Below are 23,427 nucleotides of genomic sequence, written 5' to 3'. Positions count from 1 at the left end.
ATGCTGAAGTATTTAGATGTAATGTGTCGTGATGTTCTGCATACACTTTCCAGTGGCTCAAAATAAAAATGTGTGTGTGTGTGTGTGTGTGTGTGTGTGTAGAAAGCAAGAGAGGAGATACAGTAAAATGTTAGTGTGTGTGTAGAAAGCAAGTGAGGAGATACAGTAAAATGTTAACAGTTGAAGCAAAGCAGTTATATGGGTGTGTTCATTATACTACTACTTTAACTTTTCTATGGATATTTGGAATTTTTTATCATAAAGAGTTAGGGAAAATATATACACTCCCTTTCTGTAAATTATGCTACTTTTTGTCAAGGTATGTAGCATTTTAAATATTTGACCCAAGGCAACATATGTAAATTATATTTATATTTCTACAGTTGCTTTTATTTATATTTGTTTCTACCTTTACCTTTTATAATTGTTATATTTGTATTTATAGTCTTAAATTTTTTGCATCAAGCATTATAGGTATAGTTTTAAGAATAGTTATACACATGCCCAAATACCCACCACCTAGGTTAGGCAATATAAATTACAGTTTCTTAGAAGCCCCCTGTTTCCCCTCCTGTCCCTATAGCAGTATCCACTATTCTTGCTTTTGTGGTAATTATTACTGTTCTCTTCTTTGTAGTTTTACCAACCAGGTGTATATTCTTTTTTTTTTTTTTTCATTTATATATATCTGTTGACTTTTTTTAAAAAACTTTTTTTTGGAAGTATAGTTGATTTACAATATTATATTAGTTTCAGATGTACAACATAGTGATTTGATGTTTTTATAGGTTATACTCCATTTAAAGTTATTACAAAATAATGTATTTCCCTGTGCTCTCAATATATCTTTGTTGCTTATTTATTTTATACATAGTAGTTTGTATCTCTTAATCCCATACTGTATCTTGCCCCTTCCTCCTTCCCTCTCCCCACTGGTAATCACTAGTTTATTCTCTATATCTGTGAATCTGTTTCTGTTTTGTTATATACATTTATTTGTTTTATTTTTTGATTCTACATATAATTGATAACATAGAGTATATGTCTTTCTCTGTCTGACTTATTTCACTAAGTATAATACCCTTTAGGTCCATCCACTTTGTATGCACTGTTGGTGGGAATGTAAGTTGCCACTGTGGAAAACAGTATGGAGGTTCCTCAAAAAAGTAAAAATAGAACTAACATATGATCCAGCAATTTCACTGCTGGGTATATGTCTGAAGAAAATGAAGACATTAGTTTGAAAAGATACATACACCCTAGTATTTATAACAGCATTATTTACAGTGGCCAAGATATGGAAGCCTAAGTGGTCATCAAGAGATAAATGGATAAAGAAGATGTGATAGATAGATTATAGACAGCCAGACACACACATGATATATATGTGCTGTATATATACACACAATATATATATGATATATATACACACACACAATGAAATATTACTTAGCCATAAAAAGGTATATATTCTTAAACAATATATTATGTAGTCTTGCTGGATTTGACAATATATTATTTGGTCTTGCTGGATTTGAACTTTATATAAATGGAATAATATTTTGTGTATGCTTCTGTGATTTGCTCTAGGGTATACTTTTGAGGATCATGATCCCATTTTGATTTATGAAACTGTAGTTTATGCATTTTCAGTGCTATATAGTATTCCACTAAGTGATTTTTTTTTTTTCTGTTTTATACATCCATTCTCTGTTGACTAATATTTGAATCATTTCTCATCTTTAGCTATTACAGACAATGCTGCTATGAACATTTTTATACATGTTTCCCAGAGAACAAGTGCAAGAATTTCATTATAGTATTTTCCAATAGGTGTTTAGAAATTGCTGAATAGTAGAATATTTGCATCTTCAACTTTACTCGATTATGCACTATTATTTTCCAAGGTGGGTGTACCAGTTTACATTAAGAGTTCCCGTTGCTCAGTACTCTTCATTAATTTGCTGTTGCCAGGTTTTGAATTTTCACCAATCTGGTGGCTGTCAAATGATATTTCATTATCATATTTCCCTCACCACTAATGGGATTGAATATAATTTTATGTGGTTCCCATAGATTTTGGCCATTCTAATTTCCTCTTCAGTGAAGTGCTTGTTCAAGTCTTTTAGTTTTCTGTTAGAGTTATTTGTCTTTTCTTATTGCTTTATAGGAGCTGTTTATATATTCTGGATGTTGTTTGTTTTGTTTTGTTTCAGTTATATTGGTACAAATATTTTCTACCATTTTGTGGCTTATTTCACTGTGTAATTTTTTTTATGATAGAAGTTCTTAATTTTAATATAATTGGATTCAGTATTCTCTGTTAAGGTACGCTCTTTCTGGGTCATATTTAAAACGACATAAATGTATCTTATTTGTTGAATTCTAAAATTTTACAGTTTTACCTTCCACATTGTTTTGTTTTAGTTAGTAGACTTCATATTTTAGAGAAGTTTTAGGTTTACAGAAAAGTTGAGCAGAAAGTACAGAGTTTCCATGTTTTCCCTCTCTCTCCCCTCCACCCTGCAGTTTCCCCCAATTATTAACATCTTCTGTTAGTGTGGTATATTTGTTACAATTGATAAACAAATAGTGATACATTATTATTAACTAAAGTCCATAGTTTACATTAGGATTTACTCTTTGTGTTGTACGGTTCTATAGATTTTGGCAAATGCATAATGTTGTGTAACCACCTTTATAGTTTCATGCAGAATAGCTTAACTGCTCTAAAATCCCCTGTGCTCCACCTATTCATCCCTCCCTCTTTTTCCTCAAACACCTGGCAATCACTGATCTTTTTACTGTCTCTGTAGTTTTTCTTTTCCAAAGTGTTATATGATTGGAATCATATATAGTATGTAGCCTTTTCAGACTGGCATCTTTCACTTAGCAATATGCATGTAAGTTTTCTCCATGTCTTTTCATGGCTTGATAGCTCTTTTTTTTTTAATCGCTGGATAATATTCCATTGTATGGATGCACCACAGTTTGTTTATCTATTCACCTTTTGAAGGGCATCTAGGTTGCTTTCAGTTTTTAGTGGTTATGAATAAAGCTGCTGTGAACATTCATGTGCATGCTTTTGTGTGTACGTAAATAAATCACTTTGGTTTTTGAGTCAGATAGGGGTCTAATTTTATAACTAGTTGGCTGGCATCATATACTGGAAAGTCCATTCTTTCTCCACTTTGTGAAATTCCATCTCTCTCATGGATCAAGTGTCTGTATATGAAAGATTCTATTTGGAGGCTCTGTCCTATCCCATTGGTCTGTTTGTTTAACTCGCTATGAAATACCAGGACCTTTGTTTGTATATACAAGTTGGGAGTTTGGGAGAGACATGTAGGCTGGATTTGGAGAGTCATCAGTATATGGATGGTATTCAAAGCCATGAGGTTGAATGGGATCTTCAAGGGACTCTTCAAATGAGTGAGTTTATATGGAAAAGAGAAGGAATCTGTATTAGTTTCCTATGGCTGTCGGAAAAAATGTGGTAATCAATTACCACAAACTTAGTGGCTTAAAACAATAGAAGTTTGTTTTTTTATTGTTCTGGAAGTCAGAAGTCTAAACTAAGTCTTACAGGGCTAAATTGTGCTATCAGCAGGACTGTGCTCCTTCTAGAGGCTTTCGCAGAGAACCTGTTTCATTTTTGAGCATCTAGAGCAGCATTCCTTGAAGCCTTGGTTCATAGCCCCTTTCTCCATCTTTAAAGCCACTGGAGTACACTAGCATCTTTTCTATCTTAACTGCTTCCTTCTGCTTCTGTCACATGACCTTTTTCATCTGTGTGGATTCTTCTTATGCCTCCTTTTTAAAAGGACACTTATGATTGCATTTAAGGCCCACCTAGGTATTCAAGGATAATCTTCCATCTCAAGATTATTAAGTTAATCACTTCTGCAAAGTCTTTGCCATGTAAAGTAATATTCATAGGTTCCAGGTATTAGGACATGGACATCTTGGGGGGCCTTTATACAGCTTACTGCGGTCTTCCCTGTGTCCCCCAAGGATTCATGTGTATCCACATGCAAAATACATTCACCCCAACCCAACATCTCCAAAGTCTCGACCCATTGTAACATTCACTCAAAGTCCAAAATCTCATCTAAATATTATTAGCTTAGAAGTCCCAAATCTCATCATCTAAATCAGGTATGGGTATACTCTAGTTATGATCCATTCTGGAACAAAATTCCTCTCCATCATGGACCTGTTGAACTAGGAGACAAATTATATGCCCCCAGAATACAGTGGTGGGACAGGCATAAGATAACAGTTACAGTTATTTCAAAAGAGAGTCAATGGAAGGAAGAAAGGACTCACTGGTCCCAGGAAATTTTAAAATCCAGTATTGAAAATCTTACTAGGTTTCAAGGCCTGAGAGTAATCTTCTGTGACTTGAGGCTCTGCCCTCTGGGCCATATGTTCCACCCTCTGAGTCACCCTTCATTTTTCTTGAAAGGTATCACATTTGTAGCTAAGTATTTTATCAACCTGTTTCCTGCTTGCAGAATTTTGGAAGTTCGACAGTCTTCCTTCATTTCATCCTATCCTTGATCCTTTTCAAGGCAAGCAGGTAGTGTTGCTGCTGGTATAACATTTTCAAAAATCTTGTGAGTTTCCTGTGTATGACACATAGTTTCACACCATTAAACAAGAAGTTTCTCCACAGATCTTTCCTGGATAATCCCATCACTGTTCCTGGCTTCTGTTGAGATGGTTGAGGGGATGCATGAATCACACACCTAATCTCTTCAACATTAGCAAAAGGTTGTCCAGCCACATCCTTGACCTTCTCTCCAGAACATGTTTTTCTAACAATGTATCTCCTAATTTGAACATCTTTTGAAATACAGATAGGCTGAGAATTTTCAAATCATCAAGTACTGGTTTCTTTTTGCTTAGATTTTTGTTCATTTCTTCCCTCAATCTATCTCATTCCTCTTGCATTTTATTATAAGCTGTAAAAAGAATCCAGACTGCAACTTAAGTGCTTTGCTTGGAAGTCTCCTCAGCTAAATGTCCAAGTCCATCATTTACAGTTTCTGCTCTCCACATAACTGCAAGACACAATTCAGTTAAGCTTTCTGCCACAATATAACAAAAATCACCTTTTCTTCAGTTTCTAATAAGATGTTTCTCATCTCTTTCTGAACCCTCAACAGCAGCATCATTCTGAGCCCTTACCAATTAAATTAGTTTACTATTACTTGTTTCCTATGGTTGCTATAACAAATTACCACAAGCTTAGTGGTTTAAAGCATAGAAATTTATTTTTTTATGGTTCTGGAGGTCAGAAATCCAAAATGTCTAATGGAACTAAATCAAGATTTCAGCAGGGCCACACTTTCCCCAGAGACTCTAGGAGAGAATTTGTTTCCTTGCCTTTTTCAACATCTAATTAGAGCTGTATTCCTTGCATTTCTTGTCTTGTAGTCCCTTCTTCTGTGTGAAATCTCCTTCTCCCTTCCTCATGTAGGAACACTTGTGATTGCATTCAGGGCTCATCCAGATAATTCAGAATGATTTCCCCATCTTTAGGACTTTAAATTAAGACCCTCAACTTAATCACATTTCAGAGTCTTTGCCATATAAGGTAACATTCACAGGTTCCAGGAATTAGGACATGGTATCTTGAGGGATTATTATTCAGCCTACCACAAGGTTTAAGGATCAGTCCTCAGAGCATAGCAATGTTAAAAGATGGAGGAGAAGAGGAGGAACCAGCAAAAGAGACTGAAAAGGAACAATCAAGGAGGTAGGAAGATAGCCAGGAGAGTGTGGTATCCTGGAAGTTAAGTGAGGAAAATGTTCTAAAAGGAGGGAGTGATCAACTGGTTCAGATTCTGCTAAAGCTCAAAACGAGGACTGATCACTTACTATCGAATAGTTAGCAACAAAGGAGGTCCTTGGTGATCTTGACAAGCAGTTTAGCTTCATAAACCCTTTCAGTGCAAAAGATCCTCCCTAATCCCCCCAAAAAATGATAATGAAAAATTATTATAGTAACATGAAATAATGATTTATTTTATGAAGAAAATCTCTTGCAGGGCAAGGCCATGTCATGCTTTGTATCGTACCTACCAGAGTTCACCTCTACTCCTGGTTTTATCACTCAGTAGAGATAACATGTGACTACAGGATGGAACACAGGAACCAGTTTCTGGGATCTCTCCTCATTAGCAGCTTACTTAAGAGGTTCCCCCCTCCTCCTCCTGCCCCATTCATACTAGAAGAACGTGATAATGGGGATTTTCTCTACTCCTGCCTCTGTCCAGATTTTCACATGGAGATTTGAAAGCTAAAAGATTTGGGAGGGTTTTTCTTTTTCCATATATTTTTTAAAATTCCATTCTAAGCTGTAGGTCTCCCTAACTGCTATGACTTTCTGAGCCTTAGTTCTCATCACTGTTCCTTCCCATCTTTTACGTACTTCTAGGCTTATTCTTCTTTTGAATTGTTTTAGTTCCCCAGCTCTCACTTTACAGAACCCACATCTAGTTTTTCATTTACTAGGCCGAAATGACCCTTATGACAGTCTTTTTTTTTTTTTTAACATCTTTAATGGAGTATAATTGTTTTATAATGGTGTGTTAGCTTCTGCTGTATAACAAAGTGAATCCGCTATATGTATACATATATCCCCATATCCCCTCCCTCTTGCATCTCCCTCCCACCCTCCCTATCCCACCCCTCTAGGTGGACACAAAGCACTGAGCTGATCTCCCTGTGCTATGCAGCTGCTTCCCACTAGCTGTCTGTTTTACATTTGGTGGTGTATATATGTCCATGCCACTCTCTCACTTCGTCCCAGCTTACCCTTCCCCATCCTCGTGTTCTCAAGTCCATTCTCTACGTCTGCGTCTCTATTCCTGTCCTGCCCCTAGGTTCTTCAGAACCTTTTTTTTTCTAGATTCCATATATATGTGTTAGCATATGGTATTTGTTTTTCTCTTTCTGACTTACTTCACTCTGTATGACAGTCTCTAGGTCCATCCACCTCACTACAAATAACTCAGTTTCGTTTCTTTTTATGGCTGAGTAATATTCCATTGTATATATGTGCCACATCTTCTTTATCCACTCATCTGTCGATGGACACTTAGGTTGCTTCCATGTCCTGGCTACTGTAAATAGAGCTGCACCCTTATGACAGTCTTGTGGTCTTCTCTTATTCAATAACTATTTTTCTGTGTTTGCTGCCACCATTTTCTATGTGAGCATTTCTGATATTCAGTTGTTATAATATTTCCCTTCTAATTTTGCCTAAATGCTTTTTTAAGAAAAATTTACTCTGAAATTTTAACTATTACTTCCTTAGGTAGGTTATTTATTATCACTGTACTACTAGCCACACATTGTTGTCTGAAAAGGAGAGCATTTTGGAGTTATAATGTGTTATAATGTATCTAAAGTGCAAACAAGTTCCTTATATTTTTAGTAATTTTTCCGTTAAGAATCAGGGAAACAATTTAGGTGTGAAGACATTGCTTCAGTCATTTGAAGCCTGGTACAGTTGACCCTTGAACAACATGGGTTTGAACTGCACGGATCCATTATATGCAGATTTTTTTCAACAGCAAATACTACAGTACTACACAGTTGCAGTTGGTTGAATTCACAGATGTGGAGCAGCATTTACGGAGGAACCTTGGATGCAGAGGGCCGACTCTAAGTTATATACAAGTTTCCACTGCGTGGAGGCTTGGCACCACTAACCCCTGTGTTGTTTAAGGGTCAACTGTACTTTCGCATCATCACTTGCTTCTTCCCCAGAAACAGATTTTGGTCATTTAATATTCTAAATTGTCTGTGTATGTATATGTGTGTTTGTGTAACAGCTTTATTGAGCTGTAATTCACAATTCACTCATTTAAAGTGTACAGTTCATTTTTAGTATATTTGTTTAGTATATTCACAGAGTTGGGGATCCATCATCATAATCAATTTTAGAACATTTTCATTAACTGAAAAACCAAACTAGCACTGCCAGCCATCACTACCCTGTCCCCCACCCCTAGGCAATAGCTAATTTACTTTCTATCTTTTATTTATTTATTCATTTTTTCCTGGATGTATTTTTAACATCTTTATTGGAGTATAATTGCTTTACAATGGTGTGTTAGTTTCTGCTTTATAACAAAGTGAATCAGTTATACATATACATATATCCCCATATCCCCTCCCACTTGTGTCTCCCTCCCTCCCTCCCTATCCCACCCCTCTAGGTGGTCACAAAGCACCGAGCTGATCTCTCTGTGCTACACGGCTGCTTCCCGCTAGCTATCTGTTTTACGTTTGGTAGTGTGTATATGTCCATGCCACTCTCTCACTTCGTCCCAGCTTACCCTTCCCCCTCCCCATATCCTCAAGTCCATTCTCTAGTAGGTCTGTGTCTTTATTCCCGTCTTGCCCCTAGGTTCTTCATGACTTTTTTTTTAGATTCCATATATATGTGTTAGCATACGGTATTTGTTTTTCTCTTTCTGACTTACTTCACTCTGTATGACAGACTCTAGGTCCATCCCCCTCACTACAAATAACTCAATTTTGTTTCTTTTTATGGCTGAGTGATATTCCATTGCATATATGCGCCACATCGTCTTTATCCATTCATCTATTGATGGACACTTAGGTTGCTTCCATGTCCTGGCTGTTGTAAATAGAGCTGCAATGAACATTTTGGTACATGACTCTTTGAATTATGGTATTCTCAGGGTATATGCCCAGTAGTGGGATTGCTGGGTCGTATGGTAGTTCTATTTTTGGTTTTTTAAGGAACCTCCATACTGTTCTCCATAGTGGCTGTATCAATTTACATTCCCACCAACAGTGCAAGAGGGTTCCCTTTTCTCCACACCCTCTCCAGCATTTATTGTTTGTAGATTTTTTGATGATGGCCATTCTGACCGGTGTGAGGTGATATCTCATTGTAGTTTTGATTTGCGTTTCTCTAATGATTAATGATGTTGAGCATTCTTTCACGCACATATGGTCACCTTATCTTTGAAAAAGGAGGCAAGAATATACAGTGGAGAAAAGACAGCCTCTTCAATAAGTGGTGTTGGGAAAACTGGACAGCTACATGTAAAAGAATGAAATTAGAACACTGTCTAACACCATACACAAAAATAAACTCAAAATGGATTAAAGACCTAAATGTAAGGCCAGACACTATCAAACTCTTAGAGGAAAACATAGGCAGAACACTCTGACATAAATCACAGCAAGATCCTTTTTGACCTGGCTCCTAGAGAAATGGAAATAAAAACAAAAATAAACAAATGGGACCTAATGAAACTTAAAAGCTTTTGCACAGCAAAGGAAACCATAAACAAGACAAAAAGACAACCCTCAGAATGGGAGAAAATATTTGCAAATGAAGCAACTGACAAGGGATTAATCTCCAAAATTTACAAGCAGCTCATGTAGCTCATTATCAGAAAAACAAACAACCCAGTCCAAAAATGGGCAGAAGACCTAAATAGACATTTTTCCAAAGAAGATATACAGACTGCCTACTTTCTGTCTTTTAAATCTATAGGTTTGCCTATTCTGGACACTTCATCTAAATGGAATCATGTAATATGAGGCTTTTTCTGTCTGGTTTCTTGTACTTAATGTTTTCAAGGTTCATCCATGTTACTGTATATATCAGCACCTCATTCCTGTTTATAGCCAAATAATATTCCATTGTTTGAATATACCACGTTTAGTTTTCCATTTATCAACTGATGGTTTAGATTGTTGCCACGCTAAGCTGTAGCTTTCCCTAACTGCCATGACTTTCTGAGCCTTAGTTCTAATTACTGTTCCTCCCCTCCCCCATCTTTTATGTACTTTAGTTATTATAATAATGCTGCTATGAACAAGTTTGTGTAAGTTTTTGTGTAGACGTATGTTTTCATTTCTCTTGGGAATGGAATTGCTGAATCATGTGATAGTGCTAGGTTTAAGCTTTTGAGGAATTGTCAGACTACTTTCCAAAGTGGCTACACTATTTTACATTCCCACCAGCAGTATATAAGGGTTCCAGTTTCTCTACATCCTCACCAACACTTGCTATTATCTATATTTTTGATTATGGCCATCCTAGTGGGTATAAGTTGGAATCTCATTGTGGGTTTTTTTTGTTTGTTTGTTTTCATTGTGTTTTTGATTGGTATTTCTCTAACAGCTAATGATCTTAGTATTTTTTCATATGCTTATTTCCTGTTTGCATATATTATTTGGAGAAATGTCTATTCTGATCCTTTGCCAATTTTTTTATTGGATGATTAGTATTTTTATTGAGTTGTAAGAGTATTTTTATATATTCTATATCAAGTTGCTTATCAGATATATGATTTTCAGGATTTTCTCCCAATCTGTGGGTTGTCTTTTCACTGTCGTATGGGGTCCTTTGAAGCACAAAAATTTTTAATTTTGATGAAGTCCTATTTGTTTGTTTGTTTGCTTGCTTGTGCTTTTGGTGTTATATCTAAGAAACTATTGCCTAAACTAAGGTTATGAAGATTTGCACTTATGTTTTCTTCTAAGAGTCTTATACTTTTGGCTCTTACGATTAGGTCTTTGATCCATTTTGAGTTAATTTTTGTATATAGTGTGAGATAGGCATCCACCTTCGTTCTGTTCCTCATCAGTATGCAGTTGTCCCAGCATCATTTGTTGAAAAGACTGTTCTTTCCCTCATTAAATGGACTTGCCACTCTTCTTGAAAATCAGTTGACCGTAAATGTGAGGGCTTATTTTTAGACTCTCAATTCTATTCCACTGATATATATGCCTATCCTCCTAACAGTACCACACTATTTTGATTACTGTAGCTCTGCAGCAAGTTTTGAATTCAGGAAGTGTGTCCTCCAACTTTGTTGTTCTTTTTCAAGATTGATTTGGCTATTTAGAAAAAAATTTTTTTTGATGAAAAACATAACGTAAAATTCACTCTCTTAACCATTTCTAACTGTACAGTTCTGTAATGTTTACATTCGCATTGCTGTGCAACCATTCTCCAGAACTCTTTTCAGCTTGCAGAACTAAAATTCCGTATCCATTAAACAACTCACATTTTCCCCTCTTCCCAGCCCCTGGTAACCACTATTCTACCTTGTTATATTTCTATGAATTTGACTACTTTAGATACCTCATATAAATGCAGCCTGGAAAACAGTCTGCACTTATTTGGAAAACAGTCTGACAGTTGCTCAGTCATACAGTATTTAACTTTTTATAATGGGCTTATTGCACTTTGCATAATGTCCTCAAGCTTGTGACAGGATTTCCTTCCTTTCTAAGGCTGAATAATATCCCATTGTATGTTTTGGCTATTTTTAATTCTGTGAATTTTAATATGAATTTTAGGATTAGCTTGTCATTTTCTGCAAAGAAGTCAACTGAGATTTGGTAGGGATTGCATCAAAGCTCTATAGATTCTGCAGATCAAGTTGAGGAGTATCTCAACCTTAACAATATTGTCTCCCAACCCATGAACATGGGATGTCTTTACATTTATTTGGGTCTTCTTTAATTTCTTTCAGAAATGTTTTGTAGTTTTCATAGTTTAAGTTTTGTACTTGTTAAATTTATTCCTAAATATTTTATTTTTGTGTCATTGTAAATAGAATTGTTTTTCTTATTTTCATTTTTTGGTTTGGTAATTGCTACTGTATAGAAAAACAGTTGATTTTTATATATTGATCTTGTATCCTGCAACCTTGCAGAACTCATTTATTAGTTCTAGTAGTATTCTGGTGGATTCCTTAGAATTTTCTGTATACATGATCATGTCATCTCCAAATTGAGATAGTTTTACAGTATTATATTTAAATATAGTAATTCAACAAACATGTATTGAGGACTTGTTCTGTGTCAGGCACCGTGCTGCATGTTGGGAGTATAGAGATAAAAGGCATAAACTCCACTATCATAAAGTTTGCAATCTAGGTAGGGGACAGATCTTTAAACCAGTAATCACAATTCAGTGTTGTAAATACTGTGATTGAGAGATATATAAAGTACAGTGGTAGCACAGAGGGGAAGGGCTACTATACTGGGGAGAGTTAGGAAAAATTCCACAGATGAGCTTATACAGAGTCCTGGACCATTTTGTTAATAAGTAGCCGTGGTTATGATAACTTGTCATTTCAAGGCCAAAATGATCTTGGATATTTTAAAAGTATTATGTAGTACTTTGGCTTTAAGATTTTTTAGGTCTATCAAAATTTAAGCAGATTTGCATTAATAGTGAGACAATACATCAAGTTTTCAAAGTATATACAGATGTTTGATTATGTAGTAAAGCTGTTGCTATAAAAGCATATGATCACATTTGGAAAATTGCTATTGCATGTCTTGGCAGTTTATTAAGAACTGAAAACTTTTAAAACTAACTGGGGTTTTGATAGATTAAGTTCAAGGCCACCTTTTGTTTAAATGATGTTTTGTTTTCTGTAATTAGACCATGCTAGGTGAATTAAGTGTGTAATTAAAAGCAGAAGGTTTGGCTAATTCAGAGTAAATGAGTACAAAATACAAGGTCAGTATCCATCTCTAGTGAGACTCCAGATGAAGAGTGCACATGGAACTATTTATAAAACATTTTGCATGGTCCGATCTCCTCTAGTTTGCTGTCCATGGCTTTTAAATTAAAGTATTCACAGACTTTCAAAAAAATGTACCTGTAATATAGAAGCATGATCCCATTTACTGTGCTCATCTGAATGGGAAAACAAAAAAGATTAGAATCAAACTTCTATCCCAAATAAAAAGGTAAAGTATACTCCTCCTCTTTCAAAAGTGAACATTTAGTATGTTGCTTGGCACACCAAGTTCATGGTTAGAACTCTGATAACTTTTGAGAGTTCTGAGTCTCAATTGTTTTCATTTTCACACACCCTGGAGATGAGCAAGTAAAACATCTCTAGTTTAATCTATTTCCTCAGTGCTTGGTGTGGGTACCATGGGATGGGAAGTCTGGGAAGAGTTTTATTTAGAATATTTTTTCTCTATGGTTGAGGAATGTGGTGCTTTTAGAAAACAGGTGTTTAATTTAGTGGTTTGACTGCTGGAGGAAATTTGAATTGGTCACTGCAAGTGCAAAGCTTAAACTTCTCTTAGAAATCCCTTCACAGTTTAGTTCCTGGTGCCTCTCCAGCTCTTTCCTCACAGTTCTCCTTTCTGCAGTATCTGTGCTTCGGTTTGTCTGGACTTCTCTGGCGTCACAAACCCTCTCTTTATCCACCTGTCTTTTGCCTGTCTTTCTAGGCACTGTTTAAGGTTGATATCCTCAGGCGAAAAGATAGGTTAGGTCTCTCAATAAATGTTTCTCTAGTCGTTTATCAAGCTGTCATTATACACTCTAGGAATTACTTTTTAACCATCTCTCCTCTCCACATTTTAAATTCCTCTGGGGTAGAGATTGTGACTGTCAGAACTGTATTCCAGCACCAAGGGTAGCTTCTGGCTAATAATAGTGGCTCAAACAATATTTGTTCAGTGAAATACTTGTTGGGTAAATGCTACAGATCTTTAATTTAAATTATATTTAAATCAAGAGCAATACACGTATCAAAAATCTATGTTTTGCTATGGTAAAACAAAAATAAGTGGTCTCTTATTCTTTACTCTCAAATCACCTAAAATTAATTAAAAGACCTTTCTTTCTGGGCATATGGTATTATAAAACTCTTTAAGTTGGGGAATAGTTTGATAACTGTTGACCTGAAATACAAGATCTATTTTAGTTTCCTAACCTAAACCAATTATTTAGTTAAGCTTCCCATACAAACAATTATAATGCAGTAAGGTCATTGTTTAATGGAAGAGTCTTTAAAACTACAATTGAGAATATACAAAGAACACCAAAATCTGCCTAATAGAGAAAGGGGATGCTGTTTAAGAAGTTAGCATTTAAACAGATACCTAAGAATGAGTAAGAATGTACTAGGCAGGCAAGTGGGAAAATTGTGTTATAACATGTACTGAAGAAGTGGGCACAGGAAGACATAGTCAGTGTTACTAAAACCTGAAGTTGAGTTGGGAAGTGGTGGGAATGAGGAAAGAAAGTGGGCAGGTACATTTATGCCATATAAAGAAGTTTAGATTTTAGCTTATATAAAAATGAGAGCCACTGAAAAATTACAGTGAACTGATCTTCAGAAATTAGATTGCAGGAGCTTGAGGTTAGAGGTAGTGAAATCATTGAGGAGAATGTTGCAATATGACATGGTCTAAATGAGAAATGCATGAAGGCAATGAATGAATGGAAAGGGACGGTTTTGAGAGAATCTCTAGTGATTAGATCTAGGAAGTAAGGGAGAGCAAAGGATCTCAGATGATTCCCAGATGTTTTACTTGAACCACTGGGTGAGTGATGGCTCCATTCACTACGTTAAGGAATAATGACTTTTTAAGGGGTAACATGATGAATTAGTTTTAGATGTATTAATACTGTCAGAATTCAGAAAGAAGTGGTTTTTGAGACATATCCAGAATTAGAGCTCTACAGAAATGCCTATCTGGGGCTAGAGATTCAGAATTGTGGGTTATTTTTGAGCTGGTGTAATTGAAGTCATGAAAACAGAGGGAGACTAATAGATGGACTGAGGTGGGTCCCTATGGAGCACCGACAGAAGAAGGAATGTGATGTCTTAGATACTGAGGGAGGAGAGCTTTTCGAGAAAGAGGACATAAATGTGTAAAAAGCTTCAGAAAGATTAAATCAATATGAGGGCTAAAAGCTGGAGATTGGATTTGACACGTAGAAGGTCAATGTTGCTTTTAAGTGAAGCAGCCTCCGTGAGATGGTGAGGCCTAAAGCCAGACTGCTTCAGAATGAGCAGTGAATCAAGGGGAAGAAATAGACTTCTTTCCAGGAGTAGCTTGTGAAAGAGGAGATATGAGGTGATAAAGGGAAACTTTTTTATTTTTTGGTTTGGTCTTAGATATGAAAAACTCGAGGATTTTTACATGCTGAAAAGAAAGAGCTAAGGTAGGAGTTCGAGGGTTGAATAAAGATAATCAATGGAATGAAGTGTCCCTGAGGAAAGAGGGTGGATGGGACCCTCATGCTCAATGGGAGCATTGATAGAGAAACCAGGTGAAGATGGAAGGAGGGAGAAGTGTTATTCTGGGTCAGAGCAGTTAGGGAATAAGGGTGGGTGCTGACTTGGGGATGTGGAGAGGAGTGGCAGTGGCAGTGGAGATATTAATAATTAGTAATAATTACTCCCCTTTCCATTTCTCAATTCTGCCAAATATCTAGCAATTTCAAACCTGAACTACCATTGTAGGTCTCTCTGATTTTCCTATTCCCTCTAAGAACACAGCAAAACAACTTATTATTAGGATTGCTTCCATTATCCACAACACTGATTGTTTTTCCCTTTCTCAAAACTATTTCCTTTGTAAATTATTATTATTTTCAACACATTTCTCTTGATTTTTAGACCTTTCTCCAATTTCACACTTCTTTAGATTAGTTTAATCCCCCACTACATTCTCTCTCCCATTCCAACTTTACAGAATCAGATATCCTTCTAACAAACTCCTGACAGCCAAGAAAGATGTCATTTTCTTAAAACTCTCTTTAAATCCTGTTTGTACAGAAAGATCCTTGCAGAATGAATCAGAAATTGAAGTTTAATTCATTTTTTGTAGAGGAAGATATCTTTCTTATTTTGTTTCTTGCTTTTATTTTTTCTTTTCTCTCTCATTCTTCTCTGCAGCTCCCACACTGTCTTCTCATTTTCAGTGTTGGGAATTTAGAACTATTTGTTTGCACTATTTAATAATTGGTACAATAATCAGTGTTTTTCATTGAGCTTTATGGAAAAGAAACTTTATGAAAATTTAGTAATAACAAATGAATAATGTAGTGATTTCACCAAAGTCATGACTTAGTTTTTTAGAATGTGTTCTTTTTTCTTAGCTAGTAATTTACATTCTTTCCCTTTATTAGCAGTTCTATTTTAAAAAATGTTATTTCTGGCGTATATTTGAGTGCTACCTTTTATGTTTTGTTAAAGCATGTTAAATGGAGGTCAGTTAAGCCTTAATTTTGCTTGTGTATTAAAAATAGCCTTTATCTAAAAGATGAGTGAGAGCTAAGCATAAGTAACATGTATAATAGGATTTCTTTTTGTAGTTTTTAATTACTTTATTATTTGTGTAGACAAGAAAGTTTTATATGCCATTTTTAGCCTTCCTATATTAGTACTGTCCTCATGGTTCTTAAGATGCTGTTTTGACTTATGAACCCATATCTTTTGGTATATTAACTGCTAGTTTTTGAACTTCATAGCTGAGTTTCCCAGAATTGTTCCTACACTTGCTAAAGAATTAAGAATAAAATGAAAATATTTTTATATTCACTGCTATGTTTAAGTCTGTAATAGATAAGAAAGTAGAAATTGGTTTTCATTTATTAATAAGTATGCTAAATGGTCCTGAGAGCATTCATTATCATTTATTTGCAATAATAGATTTAAATATAATGCCAGATTATAAAATAATTGCTTTGCTATTATTTTGTTTTGATAAAAACAAAACTACACATCACACACACACACACACACACACACACACACACACACCCCTCATGTTTGTTTTGTGTAAGCAAGCAAGGAAAAGGTATGGAAGGTTACCACTAGTTGGTTATCAACGGTTATTTCAAGGAGGTACAGCTGGGAGATTAACTTTTTCTTTATATACCTTGCCATTTTTTTCACTTTTACATATGAAGAACATAAAATACAGAAAACATAAAGGAGAAAAAAAAACCCCTCTGATCTCTTCTCTGAATTATCAGTAATTTCCAAACCTGCCTCTGAGTCATTTAGAAAGATTTGTTAAAAATCAGATCCCTGGGTCTGAAACGGAATCTCCAGGAGTGTTAAAAATATTAGACTAGTGGTTCTCAAACCTGGTGGATCATCAGAATTGCCTAAGAAGCTTTCAGAACATCTAGATTCCCTCCCTCGTGAATAGAGAATTTGAAGTTTTTAAATGGTTTATGGAACTTGCACCTCATTTTTTAAAAAGCTCCCATGTGATTCCAATGATCCACCAGGTTTGAGAACTACCGGTTTAATGATTTATTTGCTCTGTGGAAGACACTGTTCTGGGTGCTATAGTTATTTTAAAGAGTACTAAAACACAGTTTTTGCCTTCAAATTTACAGAATAGTTGGGGGTTGGGGGCGGTATAAAAAGGTGGAAAAGACTGATACGTAACAGCTGTTTTCACAGGGTAAAAGAAAAATATGCCTTAAGTTGTAAAGTCAGTGAAAATAAGGTGTCAGCCATTACCTGTGTTAAACTCTATTATTTAATATTGTTTTGAAAGTTCTGCCTAATGCAGTAAGATAAGAAAATGAAATGAAGTATGAATATTGCAAAGGAAGTGAGAAATACCATAATCATTTAAAACTGAAAATATTATTGTCTAACTAGAAAACCCAAGATTAATCAACTAACATTTATGAAAATTTTAATTAAAAACACACCAGTAAGATGGTCAGTTACAAAATAAATTCAGAAATTAATGTTTCCTCTGTATCAGCACAAAAATGTTTTTAAAGATCCTACTTATAATAACACAAATACATGAAAAAAATCTACAACCATACTTAAGAAATTTGCCTAACGAAGTAAACTTTAGGACTTAAGTAAACTATAGAACCAACCATATGAAATAAACTATGGAACGTAACTAAGGGACATAAAAACAATTTAGAGAAACATTCCATATTTCTGGATGGGAAGAGTTAATGTTTTAAAATTATACATTCTCCCCCCACCAAAGAAATTTTTTTTCTTTCCATCATTTAATGCAATTCCAGTTTTTTTTTTCTTTTTGCCAAACCTGACAGTGTATTTCTAAAGTTCACTTGAAGGAATAAACCAAACAGACTTGCCAAAAAAAAAAAAGAAAAGAAAAGAAAAAAGATATAATGTGAATAATTTGCATGAGCATGTTTTAAAATATTTCCAACGCCACAGTAATTAAAACAGCCTACTACTAACTTTTAAAAATCAGAATATAATAAAAGTGGATTTTTAATTACATACTCAATAAATAGGTATTATTGAAAGTGTTGAATCTGGTGTTGGTACAATCAGCTAAATATGTAGGAAAAATTCCTGTGGATTAAAGATTAAATGAAAGTTAAAAAGTAATAGGAAATATGTATACATAATCTTGATGTGGGGAAGCCTTTTTAAAGGTATGATAGTAAAGGCAGGAATTACTTTTTTAAAGGGTTTGATTTGACTGCATAAAGATTTTAGGTTTCTGGACAATAAAATAATCAGCTAAATTGAAAGGCAAATAAATTGGGAAGAAGTATTTATAATATGGTGCCCACACTCTTAATATAAAAAGAGCTCTTACCAATTAATGAAAAAAGATTAACTCCTAATGTTGGACTGGGAAGGAGGGGCGCACATGTAAATTTAAACTTCGAGAAGAGCAAATTGGCCATATGTATCAGAATCTTTAAAATTTTTTTATCCTTTTACCCCCTAATGGGAATGTAATCTAAGGAAATAGATATGTGCAAAAGAGTTTTAAGGATATTTTTGACAGCATTGTTTAATAAAAATTGAAAACATTTTATATGTCTAGAGACCCGCTTCTTGAAATTCACCACTCACCATTCCTAGGCTGGTACTCTCATTTTCATGATAGAAGGGAGAGGCATCTCCATTTCACACAGCAGGTTGGAAAAAAGGATGAAAAAGGGCATGCCCCAGCCATCTTTTGAGGAAGGTGCCCCAAAACTGCCATATAATACTGGCCAGTACTTAGTCTCATCGCTACACCTAGCTGCAAGAGAGACTGGTAAATGTCTTTATTCTGAATGTCATGTGCCCAGCTAAAAATGTTATTTCTATGGAAGAAAGAGAACAGATATTGGGGGGCAGCTACCAGTCTGCGACACTACACCTTCTCTGCATTTTCGTCTTCCATTTCTTAGTTTAGCCCTTACTTTGAGAACGCTGACTCATTCTGTCTCTACTTCTGCAAACTGTGTGTCCAATCTGTAGACCATCTAGGTGAGTTCTAGGTGAGTTCTTGACTTTCTCATACCCAGGAGCTACGTATCTACCTTTATTGTCAGTCACTGTATTCCCTGTCAGTATGTCATTCTTTCAGACATGAGGCATTTTTCCTATCCAAATATGGGAAATTAGTTGCAGTGCCTAGCAGATGAGATTATTGCTACTAAACATTACCAGCTGGTTTGTAACATTTGGAAGTAGGAACAGAATCAATTCTAAATCTTCTGTTCTTCCTTTCTACTCGTCCCCATCCTCCCCAAGTAACTAGGAAACACTGTCAGCTTTGTACTGCATTGTTTAGGAGAACTCATGAACCTAGAGGGAGCAGTCCTACCTTTTACTGTCTTTTAATACATTTGAGACGGTACAAGTTATGAAACTATCTGAATCCCACCCTTGAGGATCTTTCTTTCTAATCAAAAAGCAACATATTTGTGCCCTATATGATAGGGAAGTATTTTTCAACATTGTATGTCAGTAAAACTGCTGCCAGAGCTCTGTTTGCTATCTGGTGAAGCCATGACAGTTATCTAGCTTTTCCTCAATATTTCACAGCCATCACTCATTGACTGGTTGGTACCAGAGAAAGAGAGAGAAGAGAGAGAGAGGGAGAGGGGAGGGGAAGGCAAGAGGAGGGGAAAAAAACACTGCCATCTTTTTCGGTTTTGTAACTTTTCCCTTCACATGATTCAGTGCTAGATTAATGTATATAAAGAAACTCTAGTATTCTGACAGTTATACCAAAAGTTATACCAGCTCTCCATCATAGCTATTAGCTATTACCTTCAATGGGAGGCAGGAAGGACATAGACATCCCATCTTCTAAGAGAGCACACAGATTATATAAAGTAACTTTGCTCGTGACCATATACTTAGTGAATGTTGAAGCTGGGATTCAAATCCAGCTCTTCCTAATTCCAGTGCCTGTTCCCCAACCATGGTGATATCCTGAATCCCTAATAATGGAATAGAAACATGAGGACTGTCTTCATATATGTGAATGATGACCGTATGGCTATAGGATTGTATATGTTCTATGTGTCTCCAGAGGGGGCCACTGGTTAGAAATGAAGGCAGTTTTTAACTAAATGTTATAGGAGGCATTTTTCAACAATTAGACTGAATTCAGAAATGAAATGTGTTGTATTTTTAAATAGTGATTGTTCATCACAAAATAGACTGAGGGTTTTTTTTTTTTTTTTTTTTTTTTTGCGGTACGCGGGCCTCTCACTGTTGTGGCCTCTCCCGCTGCGGAGCACAGGCTCCGGACGCGCAGGCTCAGCGGCCATGGCTCACGGGCCCAGCCGCTCCGCGGCATGTGGGATCTTCCCGGACCAGGGCACGAACCCGTGTCCCTGGCATCGGCAGGCGGACTCCCAACCACTGCGCCACCAGGGAAGCCCTGAGACTGAGGGTTTTGAAGGAGACAGAATAAAGTATTAGAAAGTACTGGACTTGTAGCCTGGAGGTATCAATTCTGTTTTGACCTCTTCTTATATGTTTGAATTAGCTGTTTGAGTCTCTGGGCATTTGTTTCCTAGTGAATTAAATGAAGGAGTTGGACTAAAACACCTCAGAGTCTCATTGTCTTTTAGGTAAATGGCTTACTTATTAAATGTTTGTCAAATGAATATCACAGCATAGTCCTCTCTGACCTAATGCCAGTGGCACATCCTTAATGTTCCCAACTCAAAGTAATCTACCTCCCTTCTATGCTGTGTAGTACTTTCTACTTTACAGTAAACATATTTATGAGACTCATGATGGCAAGATCTATATAATATCTTGTATCTGCCATTGTGCCTTACACAAAGTAGGCACTCAATAAATATTTGTTGAATAACTTAGATAAAATTACCTGATGCATGAGAGAATTGAAGACAACATCTTTGCAACCAGGTTTTTCTCTCACTTTCTGGAGAAACAGGTTACTCTGACACTTATCAGTGGTAGACCGATGCATGCATACAGTCTAAACGAAAGTCTCTATATTTGTGGCTTGAAGTTAAATTAAAACTTTTTCAGACAGGGCATTGACACCGACAGTAGCCACCTCAACTCAGCTTCACCTAATGAAAAACATCTACTAAACCACCACCTGGAACTCGTTAGATTCTTTCATTTGAGTTTTGCTGCCTTGACATTGTATCACACTGGGAATCTAAATATTATCTGGCTTTCTTTCAAGTATTGTTTCCTGAGAAGGTATTTGCCTAAAATTCATTCATATTCCTCTAATCTTTCTTCCTTTTCCCTTCCTCCCCTTGCCCCACCTTTTTTTCTACCACTTTCTCTTGACTTGCCTTTCACCTCTAAAATTCAGATGGCACAATGTCCTAGGGGTTGTGTACTATAATATATATGGTGAAGCGGAGGACCTGGTGAGTCAAGGTGAAACCAAAACACCTCAAAGTTGTGAGTAGCCTGATTCCAACACCTCTATGAAAACTTCCTTGAATCCCTTCACCATTTTTTTACACAATCTTTAATGCCTTTCTGCACTCTCTCTCCTCTCTGTTTATGTATCTGTTTTCCCAGCCAGATAGGGGCTACATTTTATTCTTCTTTGTGTCATTATATGGTGTTGAATAAGTAAGTGTGTGGACATGATTTATCCAGACAACTTCCTGTTTTTCTTGTAGGTTTTTTCCTACACAGGCAGATTGCGATATTTCTGTTTTATAGATGAGGAACCTATAGCTTAAAGGAGTTAAACTTGCCCAACGCCAGAAAACAAGTATTTGGAGGAGCCAGGATTCAAATCCAGCGCTTTCTGGAGCCCAAGTTCTTTTTCATTCTGCTGCCAATGTATGTCTTTCAGTCTATTCCCGTCTTCTGATTTACACTGCTACAGTCCTTAATCATCTCTCATTACCTCTTCCTTAGAGCTTTGTCATAGTCCCCTACTCTGTCTACCTAGTCCTGTCTTCTTTTCCATTCCTACTCATGCATCATTATTCTGATCATATCTCCTTAGAGGAATCTTTGATGGCTCATTTCTTGTAGGATAAAGGCTGAACTTCTTGGAATGTATCGATAACTACGCTGCCCCATAATCTGCCCCCGTTACCTCTCCAGCCTTATTTCCCACTCCTACTTCCTCTGTGCCCTCTCAACTCTAGTCTTACTCTGCCACTTCACTATCGTCTACACGTACGTGGCAGCCTCCAACTTCTTGGTCTTTACTTGTGCCTTTCTGTGTTATTTTGGCGGACCCTTCATCCCTGTTTTGCTAGTTGAAATTCCACCCAGCTTAACCCTATCCCTTCCGTTTAACATCAGTTTCCCTGGTCGGAATTAATTCTTTCTCTGTGTGCTGCTTTTGTATTATAATTACTCATGACTCTATATGCCCCTGATATACTAATTGGAAGCCCTTTGAGAGTAAGGACTGTGTCTTCAGCTGACTGTATTCCAGAGGTTCATACAACAATTTGTCCATAAAACATACTCTGTAAGATTTTGTATGACTGAAATGAATCTGGCTTTTAAGGCAACAAAAAAAGTTCTACATACAATTTAATTTGACTAGTTGAATATGAGTTGTCTCCTGGCCTGCCTCTAAAGCATTGGATTTATAAATAAAATCTTCTGGATAAATCAGATGATTAAGTTTGCTTTGTCAAGAATGCCAAAAAAGATCAGACTTATTTTATTCTGCAGTATTTAGTATGCTATAGTATGTAGTTTGTTTATGTGACTGTGTGTGTGTATATATATATATATATATATATATATATATTCACATGTACATATTATGTGTAATAAACATGCCCATATAAGAAAGAGGGTCTTAAATTTTTAAATCTTATATTTTCCATTATGTAGAGTATTTTTAGATTAATCATTATTAATTGCACTACTGAAAAATCTAGTTCCAGTGTTTTCTTTCTATTTGCTTTGAAAAAAAAGGCAAACAGTAAAATATGGTGAAATAGTTCATTCACATAGTACATATATTAGTATAATAAGTTCACAAACTTGCAAGACTTTAATGTGGACTGTTCAGTCCTTTACCTTGCTGACTCTTACCTACTTTTCAAGACTAATCTGAGGTGTATCTCCTCTAGGAAAGCTTCCTTTAAGGGCCTGCCATTCTGTATTAGCAGCACCGACAGTTGCTTTTCTCCCTCAGGCAATTGCCACACCCAGCGTGGCACCATACCTGAAATATAGTAGACGTTCAGTAAAAGTTTGTAGCATGAATGAATGAACAAACAAATGAAAGAACTTAGCGACTTGGGGTGGGGGGTGTGTGCCTGAGTGTATACGCCTTCATTCAAAGTACAGCGGCAGATTTGTATGTACAGATATGGAAGGCTGTCCGTGATACACTCTTTAGAGAAATAAGAACAAGTTG

At 36.0% G+C, this 23,427-nt stretch overlaps 1 protein-coding gene across 3 annotated transcripts in view; it reads left to right on the top strand.

The window, feature by feature from the left end:
• Positions 1-23,427, top strand: part of STK3 (serine/threonine kinase 3) — a 322,689-nt gene that overhangs the window by 270,445 nt on the left and 28,817 nt on the right. The window contains exon 11 of one of the 3 annotated variants that reach the window (XR_009536407.1): positions 1,747-1,907. The exons of the other annotated variants lie outside the window; for them this stretch is intronic. The gene's annotated coding sequence lies outside the window, so the exon portion shown is untranslated. The remainder of the gene's footprint in view (positions 1-1,746; positions 1,908-23,427) is intronic. 3 annotated transcript variants of the gene reach the window in all.

The sequence above is a fragment of the Lagenorhynchus albirostris genome, chromosome 17, assembly GCF_949774975.1.
Source record: "Lagenorhynchus albirostris chromosome 17, mLagAlb1.1, whole genome shotgun sequence".
Taxonomy (NCBI): Eukaryota; Metazoa; Chordata; class Mammalia; order Artiodactyla; family Delphinidae; genus Lagenorhynchus; species Lagenorhynchus albirostris.
The sequence above is the reverse complement of the archived record's forward strand: the minus strand, read 5'-3'. Positions and strand labels throughout refer to the sequence as shown.